Source organism: Micromys minutus (genome assembly GCF_963924665.1).
Source record: "Micromys minutus genome assembly, chromosome: 20".
NCBI lineage: Eukaryota > Metazoa > Chordata > Mammalia > Rodentia > Muridae > Micromys > Micromys minutus.
The window spans coordinates 13,823,959-13,834,634 of NC_137955.1; the positions used below are offsets into that span (position 1 = coordinate 13,823,959).

The 10,676-nt window shown below is 40.2% G+C and overlaps 1 pseudogene across 1 annotated transcript; it reads left to right on the plus strand.

The window, feature by feature from the left end:
- Positions 1-559: 559 nt before the first annotated feature.
- LOC308433645 (developmental pluripotency-associated protein 2-like) lies at positions 560-10,417 on the plus strand (annotated as a pseudogene). The gene is made up of 3 exons: positions 560-645; positions 5,627-5,755; positions 9,638-10,417. The product of its transcript is annotated as a developmental pluripotency-associated protein 2-like (transcript).
- The last annotated feature ends 259 nt before the right edge of the window (positions 10,418-10,676 follow it).

Below are 10,676 nucleotides of genomic sequence, written 5' to 3' on the forward strand. Positions count from 1 at the left end.
AGAGAGAAGTTTACTGGAGGGAAATTACAAAATGTTCTGTCACCAGAGTGATAGATTCTAACAGGGCACCCACAAGACCATACCACAGCCTTGGGAAAGTGCCTCAAAGCCATGTCTCCTTTCCAAGGTGCTAAGAATCAGAAGTTTTGTTTTGGTTACAGATTTGGCAGAAGGGGAAGCTCAGGGCGAGGGATCTGGGACTTTCTGTCTTAAACAGACCATTCCTCATGGGTCTCTTTGAAGCTTAAATGAGGTGAAAGTCATAGGAAAGGACAAAGATTCTGCTGTGCTCCCAGGGAGAACCATCAACATCCCCTGATCCTGGGTCAACAGCCTCCACTCTGGGACGGAGCAGCTTGGTAGTAACGGGTCTTCATAGAAAGAACACGTCTGAGAAACTGGATTTCTCACCCACAGGAAAATCATCTGAACGGAGTATCTGGTAGAGGCCCAGAGTTTCCCAACAGTTCAATGAATGTCATTGTGGACTCTTAGTGCCCTCGGTGATGCCATGACTCCACCTTAAACTCACTGATGACACCACCAAGGATGTAACCCTATGGCAGCCGCCATCAGGGACGAGGAAACAACCCAAACAATTACTGCTGGCTATAAGAGTGTCCAGGATGAAGTAAGAGAAGAAAAGTAGGAAAGTCTCCTGCCTGTTGTCTCTGCCTTCCTACATCTTGTTCATACCACAAAGTGAAGGACTACAAGGAGCCACTGTTCTCCCTAGCACTCCTCCATTCCATACACTTGGCATTTCAAATCTCAGTCAAGGTTGGCTCCTAGATGCTGAATTTTGCCCAATTCCATTTTTACTTTCTTCCATTCAGTGAATTGTTCACAATGTATTCAACTGTTGTCAGCTGACGTTAGTCTTGGAAGTAGAGTAAAACTAACAAGTAAGTCTATTAGTCTGTGAGATTCTGAGGGACTGAGTGTCTTAGTCATGACCTGCACAAAACATCATGACTAAGAAGCAAGTTGTGGAGGAAAGAGTTTATTCAGCTTACATTCCACATTGCTGTTCATCATCAAAGGAAGTCAGGACTGGAACTCAAGCAGGTCAGGAAGCAGAAGCTGATTCAGAGACCATGGAGGGATGGTACTTACTGACTTGCTTCCCTTGACTTGATCAGCTTGCTTTCTTATAGAACCCAGGTCTACCAACCCAGGTAGTCTTGCTTCCTTTGGCTTGATCAGCTTTCTTTCTTATAGAACCCAGGACAGTCCCACCCACAATGAGCTGGGCCCTCCGCCCTTGATCACTAGTTGAGAAAGTGCCTTACAGCTGGATCTCATGGAGGCATTTCCTCAAGGGAAACTTTTTTTTTTTCCTGTTAATTCCAGCTTGTGTCGAGTTAACAGAAAACCAGCCAGTACACTGAGTGAGTCCAGGCAGCCTGTTTGATGGCTTCAGCATCCACAGTCTTTAAAAGCAACCCAGCCCAGTAGTGTTGACTACAGTACTGAGTACAGTACCTCAGAATCCCTCACAGGCTCTGGTGTATAGTTTTTTCTTCTTTTGCTTAAAGAAAGGGGACCTCTGTTGTCATTCTCCTTTGTTGCTGTGTGGATATGTTCATGTGCACATACATGAGCATGTATGTAGAGACCAACACTCAACAGATAAGTCAATCTTTTAAAATAATTATGTTTGAATATTTTGCCCACATATATGTCAATATATCACATACACACTTGATACCTGCAGAAGCTACAAATGGGCATCAGATGGCCTGGGACTGGCCATCTAAGCCATCTCTCCAGTCCCCTCATTTTCTTAAATGATGGTTTGGATTCCAAAATAATAATAATGGTCTCATCTTTAAACAGCACTTACACAGGTATTTTTATCCAGGTCTTCGATGTAAAGAAGGTAGATATGTTTATATTTGTATTTCATATTTACTTAAATTTTTAAAGTCATGTAAACTATGTTTTATCTATTATATTTTAGGTTAAGTTATATTAAATTTATAATTTCATAAATCAAGCTCAAATACTTGCAATTTAAACTTGATAGATAATGGTCCCCATAGTTTTTTACATAAGGATATGGAATGCTTACTAGGATAAAGCTAAGAGACGTCACATATCTACCTCAGTCTCAAAGTGAGTAAGCCCATTTGGCTAGTAAGCTGCTTCCAAGGAAGAACATTCTAAATGGCCAGAAACTAGACTAGCAAGAACACAGCCACAGTGTCACAGAAGGGACCTACTGGGTGCTAATTTCATTGTATTAATTGCCTCCAAATCCCTTTAGAGTTGGTCTTACCTCCACTTCATAGATAAGCAAATTGAGCATCAGAGATAGTCTGTGAGCATTTCAAAAATCACTGTTTGTGAGGGACAAAAATCAATCCAAGCTCCTGAGTACAGGCTCTCAATTACAGCTCTGGGTAGCTCTAAACTAGAGCCATAAGGTAGCTCTCAGTGATTGATTCTCCCTCATTTCCACTGCTTCAAAACTCTACTACCCACATGAATTTCACTCCAGTTAACTCTGCTCTGGTTTTCTCTAGTCTATACTTTAACTCTATTCTGTTCAGAAAATGCCACCACCTTCTCATTCTCCATCCCAAGGATTTCTCACCATAACTTTTGAAAAATATGACTTGCCAAAAGAGTATACTCTATCAGAGGAATAGCTCATACGATGGGGTTCTGACAGATAATTTCAGCAAGCAAACACAGTAGGAAAAGGAGAATCCAATTATCAACAAATGAGTCCTCATACTCACCTTCATGACTAGGTGGCACCCCACAATGACCAGCTGGTTCAAAAGATCCTCTTGGAAACCAATGCTATGCACAAGCCAGGATGCAGGTGATAGGTACTTTATCCTCAGGGAGATGTGTGCTTCCTGTGTTTATCTGAGAGCTTTCCCTTAAATCCAGCCCAACCCAGGGTGGCACTCACCCACTTAGGCTGAGAAATGAGTTGCATTTACTGTAACTGCACAATTAAATAAATAATCATCTGCTTCTGTTACACCACTCAACTTTAAAGGAAGTGTCATCTGAGAGGCCATAAGCAACTCAAGAAAATTACTCAGTTTTCAAGTTTATATTCGGGAAGTCCTGATAAATGTGGCAATAGAGATGAAGTGTTGGGAGTATCTTCAACTCGAGAAAAAGAAATATACAACCATGACAATCCTATGTAATCCAGGAAGGAACCAGGGGAAAGAGATACAGTTGTTAAATCTGAAAACAGGTTTATAATTTTTATTTCTATTTAAACTGAACAGTGCAGAATCTCAGCTTAGTTATGAACACAAATGCTGAAAACTAATAGTTTATGATTCTCTTGCTATGTGTTGGGGTTAGACTAATAGCTTTAATTTTTTCACTTGATCTTCATAATAATTCTGTGAAATTGACAGTATTCCCACTGCACAGGTGAAGACGTTAATTAAAAACAGCTGATGTGGAGCTGTTCTGGTTAGTTTAAGTCAACCTGACACAAGCTCATCTGAGAAAACTTCAATGGAGAAATGCCTCTCTAAGGTCTGGATGCAGGCAAACCTGTAGGGCATTTTCTTAATTAGTGATTGATGGGGGAAGACCCAGCCTATTGTGGGTGGGTCCATCCCTGGAGCAGTGGTCTCAGATACTATAAAAAAGTAGGTTGAGCAAGCCTGTTAGGAGCAATCCAGTAAGCAGCACCCCTCCATGGCTCTGTATCAGCTCCTGCCTCTAAGTCCCTGCCCTAGCTTCCCTCAACAGACTGTGACTCAGGATGTGTAGAACAAATAGACCCTTTCCTCCATAAGTTGCTTTTGGTCATCGTATTTAGTACAACAGTAGAAAATAACTAATATAGGTGCCCGGAGCTAAACTAAGGCCACCGGATGTCATTTCCTATACACCAAGATCAAATGAGATGATTTGGGGGACTCCTTTGCATAACACACCTTTGCAACCTTTTGTTACTGGCTGATGAAATCATTGACACAGAAAAATAGTAAGACCAGAGAAGAGGTTGTGGCACAACAGGAAAGAAACCCAGCCTAAGATTTAAGACAAATTTTGTTTGCCACACCGGTGTTTGTTTATTTTAAACCCATTCCCCACATTCTTTAGGTAATCTACTATTTGGAAGAAATTGACAGAAACATAGAGGAGAAATGGACTAGTTTACATAGTAAACATAAATACAAAATATTTACAGGGTTGTTAGAGTGAGCTACACAGGAAAGCTAAATAGTAGAAAATACGAAGTATTTCTTTATACAACCAATAATTTTCTCCAATACACACACACACACACACACACACTTCCTGCCTAGAAGTGTGTATCAAAGGTAATTCTACTTAAGGCATGGCTAATTGAAGATACCCTCCTTCACTCTCTCAAGAAACTATAAAACAAAACAAAAGAAAAAGCAATATAAATGAGAAAGGAGAAAATAGCAAATGAGAGATGATTTTTTTGAAAGTTGGATTTACGGGGAAGTCAATATAAATGAAGAGGAAAAAGGAGGGACAGATAACACTAATGACGTTTGATAAAGCTTCAGGGAAGCACACTGTTTTATACCTAAAATTATACATAACATAAATACACATGTAAATGAAACTCTATCATTTGGGCTGACAGTGTTCCTTATAAGAGCAATATACTAGTTAATATACTAATAGACTATAGCTGGTATTTGCTACTTTGTGGGCTCTTCTTTTTCCCACCCGTTATCTCTCTGAGTTCACCCACATCACTACATAGAAGGATAGAGAGAGAGAAAGAGAGAGAGAGAGAGAGAGAGAGAGAGAGAGAGAGAGAGAGAGAGAGAGAGAGAGAGAGGGACCTGAATCTAATTTCTTTCCTTTTGTTTTTTCTTTGAGCATGCCTACTAACAAACCACAGCTCCCCTGCCTATGGGGCCCTAGCATTATACCCTTTGAAAAGTCCCCAGAATGCCAAATGTCACACCAAGAAGAAACTATCTGCAGCTGACAAAACCACATCTCTACTAGAACAAGAGGCAAATTACTGTCAGCTGCAGCAGACAGCCTGAAGCAACCCCATATCCCTACACCTAGGATTAAAACAAAAACATACTCTTATAATATTTCTGTGGTTTTTTTAAAGGAATCCAAATTTCCAAAAGTCTTACTATAAACCTTTAATTGTTGTTGGTCAGGGAAGTTCAGGTGACTCCCAAAATAATATAGGCTTTAGCTGTTACCCTTAGTTGCCTCTCAGAGGTTGAAGGTTAAGTTCCTATAGTTGAAGACAGTGCACAGTTTGGATGCAGAACTCAAATTTTATCTGACTCTAATGTGATGGCCTACTTTCTGTGGTCTAGGTGTAATAATGGCAGAAAATGCAGCACTGTGCAAGTTGCCAAGAGAGAGAAGGAATCAACAGTTTGATACCAATGAATTGTAACAATGGCCAGTGGCAAGATGTCCCTAAGGATGCAATAGCTTGGAGTAACGAATAACAGTTATCTAGTGGGACTTCCGGCCCACCCAACTGGATGGAAATCATATGTGGCAGTAGAAACCTACCTAGGATTAAATAAATAAATCTTAGAAGAGAACCTACTACTACCACCACTTTAATAGACCAGCATAACTCCTAATTACTTTCTAAAACTTACCCTTATATCCACAGACAAGTGACGCTCCCACCCCTCAGTGAAGACCATTACAGAAAATTACAACAGGTTATAATGCCCCGATCAACAGACTATGTGGAGCCCCCTTACAACAGTTGTATGTTGACAACAACCCTAAGGCTCAGGTAACATCCCAAAAGAGGCGGGAGAAAGAGCCAGAGGATCAGGAAGTCTGATTTGAGATTGTGTCTCCTAGAAATGACAGGAAATGACAACCTTGACCCATTAACAAAGTCTGAGTAAACAAGACCTGAACAGAATACCAACAGACATACTAACAAAGAAGGAAGACATTCCACAGGGTGCAGCCCCCAGACCAAGAACTATCCTGATTGCTGAGAGGCAGTCTCTCCCAGGTGTGAGCACCCTCATTGACTGGAGTCAGCAGGCTGTACGTATGTATTTATTTCATATGTAACATAATAAAAATGAGACCATCAATTGGGGGCATGGATGGAGTTTCAGAGAAGAGATTATGAGAAGGGTTGGAGGGAGGACAGGGAGGAGGAGAAAGGTCAAGCAATTGCATTTTAACTAAAAATTTAAATATGTTTCCAAAAAAGTGGAAAGTAAAAAAAGAAATGGTAAAGAAGAAAGCTGAGACCTAAAGGTATCTAAGGAAGGCCAGTAGGAAATAAGCAAGATTAGGCTACAGAATCATACATAGCTCAGGAATTTGAGATACCAGTTGGTCCAACTGAACTTCATTTTTTAAAAAATGGCTTTTATTTCAAAACCTGCCTACCTACTAACATTTGTTTGTAAATTTGCAAATGCATATAGTATTTTGGTCATCTGTGGGTATGCATTCAGTATCGGAAAACTAAGTCACTTGATACACACATTCTCAGTTAAGGCCAAACAAGACAACAGGCAGCTTCTTCTGTCCGGGTAGACAAGCATTCCTTCCACGGTCCATTTAGCAGCACCTTTTCCCTTTTGTTTTCTTTACCAATTTTTTATTTACTGACTATACTGTTTTGAATGACCACACGAATAGTTTTGAGTGCTGCTACCATTTGCAAGTCTATGGGATGTGCCTTATGAAACAAATAGCTGTTAGCCAAAGATTCACCCAGGTGTGAATTCCAGTGTTTAGCTGTGACTTGAGTTCAATGTTGAAAAATCAACAATACACTACAAATAAGATATTTTTAAGGGCAACACACCCAAAACTAGGTTTTGCACATGGAGATATCATGTGAGAACTAATATCATTCCTGGAATTGAAGAACATTCGTTTGTAGATTGAAAGGTCTCACTGCCCCTAGCATACATAGTCAGTAAAAACTAGTCTGCCCTCAAATACAAAACAGAGCAAAAGTCCAGAGGAACCCAGCCCTGTATTTCCCATACGGAAAATAGTTTGGTATTTGCAAATTCAGTGTAAATACACTAAAAAGTGACTTTAGAGCACAAAACCATCAGAAATAGCAATTGGTTTTTTGGGGGGAAAATGCAGATATAAATTATTGGTTGAAAATATGCAGAAAAAATTATACTACTAGAATTTTTCCAACTCCACAAAGCTGAGTTGACTCAATTTCCCCTAGCATACCTGCACAAAAATAAGTGAAAAGAGATGCATTGCATAACACAAAGCATTTTTAGTTATGAAGTTATTACAGAAGCCCTCAGGAAAATAATTTTAAAAACCATACCTATAAAATAAGCACAGAACAGCCTCAATTTCCCAGACTGACTGTATTGAAAGACCCCACTGTTCCCAGTATAACCTATAACCTATGACAATACATGTACCCTCAAGAACAAAAGAGTGATATTAGGTATCAAAGATAAACGGAAAAAAAGAAGAAGAAGAAGAAGAAGAAGAAGAAACCTCTTAAGTCAGCCATGAGGATGGTTTTCAATGGCAAAGTAAGAAGCTAGGAAGCAATGGAGAAATGTTTTCTCTACAGTGACTTCTCATCTGAAGGGTAAAGACATTTTCAAACATGAAAGGTTTACAAAAATATTTTAACCAAAACAATTTTGTTGAAGATGTTATAGATGAATATGCCAAAGGAAAAATAGGAAGGCTTTTCCTGGTAGGAGAAGAAAATCCTGAGAATGGTGAGCAAGGGAAATCCCAAAGGATATGAGATCAACTAGAAATCATCTTTACCAGACATGCGGGAGGCCCTGGGCCCAAATAGAAACGGCTCAAACACACAAGGAAGAAAAGGAAAGAAAGAAAGAAAGAAAGAAAGAAAGAAAGAAAGAAAGAAAGAAAGAAAGAAAGAAAGAAAGAAAGAAAGAAAGAAAGAAAGAAAGAAAGAAAAAACAGATACTGAAACTGGAAAAAGCTGATCTGTTAGAAGGCTTGGAGAAGGATTAGTGAGTGTAACAGTAAAGCCAATGGAATGTCTCAGTGCACAAAGGCACTTGGCTTGCAAGCCTGAAAACCTGAGACCCACATGATAGAAGGAGGCAATCAGTTCCCACAAGCCATCTTCCGACGGGACACACATGTACCCACGCATGCACTAGGAATTTTAAATACATATAACTTAAAAATAAAAACATAGTAAAGTGTGGGGAATTATCATTCCAAGGAAAAGAAAAACTATATAAATGTATTTTTGCAGTTTATTGTGTAGCTCAGGTATGAACAACTACATCGTGATCACAGTTAAAACACCGATAGACTCAAGCAAAAATTGTGAGGTAACTATACTCCAAGAAAGGTATTATGGGGGAGGGGGGCTGTGCATAGGAATTAACAAGGGAGTTCTTTTTATTCCAATGATGTTTTATTAAAATTTTATTTATTATTTAACAATTCGATACATGTATAAGATGTTATTTCACTCATTTTTCACTATTGGGAGCTAAGTTATTATAATTAAAAATATAATAATTGTCTGAAACCCCAAAATTTACAATACTGGGTATGAAGAGGAGACATGCTTCTCATTCCAGCACCTGGCAGGCTGAGGAAGATCCTGAGTTCAAAGCTAACCTGTGCTGTCCAGTGGGATCTTATCTGAGTGTAGCTGAGTGACTGAGGACCTGTGTGCCTCAGGACGCTTAAGGATGTGAGTCCAATCTCCACCACAAAACTGAAGTGATGGTGTTTCAGGGGAAAGTCTGGGAATGAATGGCTGACCTAACAATGTCAGTCTCAATCTGATAACCCATGTCCAGCCAGGAGGGACAAGTGGAACTAGTTTATTGGGTAACTAAAGAATTTAGAAGGATCTTTGGTTTATTTCTTTTGTTTCTCTTGTCCCTTGTTTATTGGCTTTGAAAGGAGGAAGTCAGAGACTAGCAGTTAAGTGACAATTGGCAGTTTCCTATGAAATGGTCCATGAATTGGAGGTGCCAGTGATGCAGGGATTCCACTTTTATACATCAACTCAAACAGAATCAACGGAGCCTTCTGGAGACAAACTCTCAAGGATAACTATCATGGGGTGTTTAATAACAAAACAACCCGAACACGAGTTGGAGAGACGGATCAGAAGCTAAGAATACATGGCTGCTCTTCCGGAGCACCTGGGCTTGGCTCCCAGAAACCACTTCAGGCTCACACTGCCTGTAATTCCAGCTGCAGGGTATCTGGGCCCTTCCTCCTGCCTCCTCCAGCACCTCCTAACACATAGTGAAGCATATATACACCCAGGTATGCGTACAACATCCCAGTCCCATGACACACACGATAATATATCTGTTTTTAAAAATAAAATATGTAATTAAAAAAAAGAGCTCCTTGGACCTCCTTGGCTTGATTGGTAACCTGGAATTGTGAGCCTGAAAGAAACCCTTTGACCTCAAAGTTGGTTTTTGTAATGGTATTTTATCAGAGCAAGGGAAATGAGACTAATACAGCAAGAAGCAATCACCAGGGTTAAAATATTGCCTTTTAATTTTACCTATAAGTAGGTATCCATTCAATTGCTGCCTTTGTCTTCTCCCAAGCCTGCCTGAAAATGTCATGCTTCAGCCAGGAGACTTACAACAAGAATGAGCAAAGTGTAGTTTTAATGCTGGTCCCATTTACCAAGGAGCCCATTTACACAATATCCTGTGGAATCAAATGTTTCTTCAACCATAGACCACAAACCACTAGTCTGTTCTCTAGTATGAGGGAATTAAACACCCAACAAGAACCATACCAAGCACCTCTCCTCCGGCCACTCTACCTGTAAATGATGTGTCCCCAACACTCGTCGGGAGTGGAACCTTTATCATACTTGAGTATGGATGGCAAGAAAGTTGAAGTTTATCTGAGACTTCGGAGACATCCATATTTTAAACAAGAATGTTATAATCCCAACACATTTCCTGAGGCTAGAATGAAGCTGGGTCCCAAGAAAACCAAGATGGTCTTCAGAGGAATCAGGCCTCCAGGCAGCTGCTAAAGTAGCAATCAGGAGAGTGGTGTCCTGGAAATTCTAACTCCTCAGGGGTCCACATTTGCAGCCAGGAGAAGAATTCTATGAGAGCTGCAGCCAAGGTCTGTGAATCCTTGTCCTCTTCCCTCTTCTGTGAGGCCTTTCTGCCACAAGCCGCTGGACTCAGATGGTGTTGTCCATGGCAGGCAGCGCCCCGCAGGTAGGAAAGACTGGGTTCACCTGCAATTTCATTCTGGTCTGACCTGGGTTCCACACATTCCCCAAAGGATGAATTTTCTCATCCTGCTACCAGCCTGTATTATCCTGGAACCAAGAGGGGAAGATAATTTGCTATGTCCTGAATGTGTTCACAGCAACAAGATCATAAGGAACTTTAAAATTAAAAGCTGTACGAAGAAAAATGCCCTACACCCAAATATGCCGTCTTAGACAATATCGGAGTTTTACTCTGATCTGAAGGGAATGGAAGCAAAGATAAACATCTGTGATCCCTATAATGGCTAAAAACCCTGGACGTCAGTCTTCAGAAGCCCCTCCTCTTGTCTGTTCCAGCAGAGTGGAGAATCCGAAGACAAATCAGCATCCATCAAACACCCTGCTGAAGCTAAAAAAAAAAAAAAAAAAAAAAAAAAAAAAAAAGGTACTGCTTTTGAAAATGGTGGAGGGGAGAATGTTACATGTCAGATGG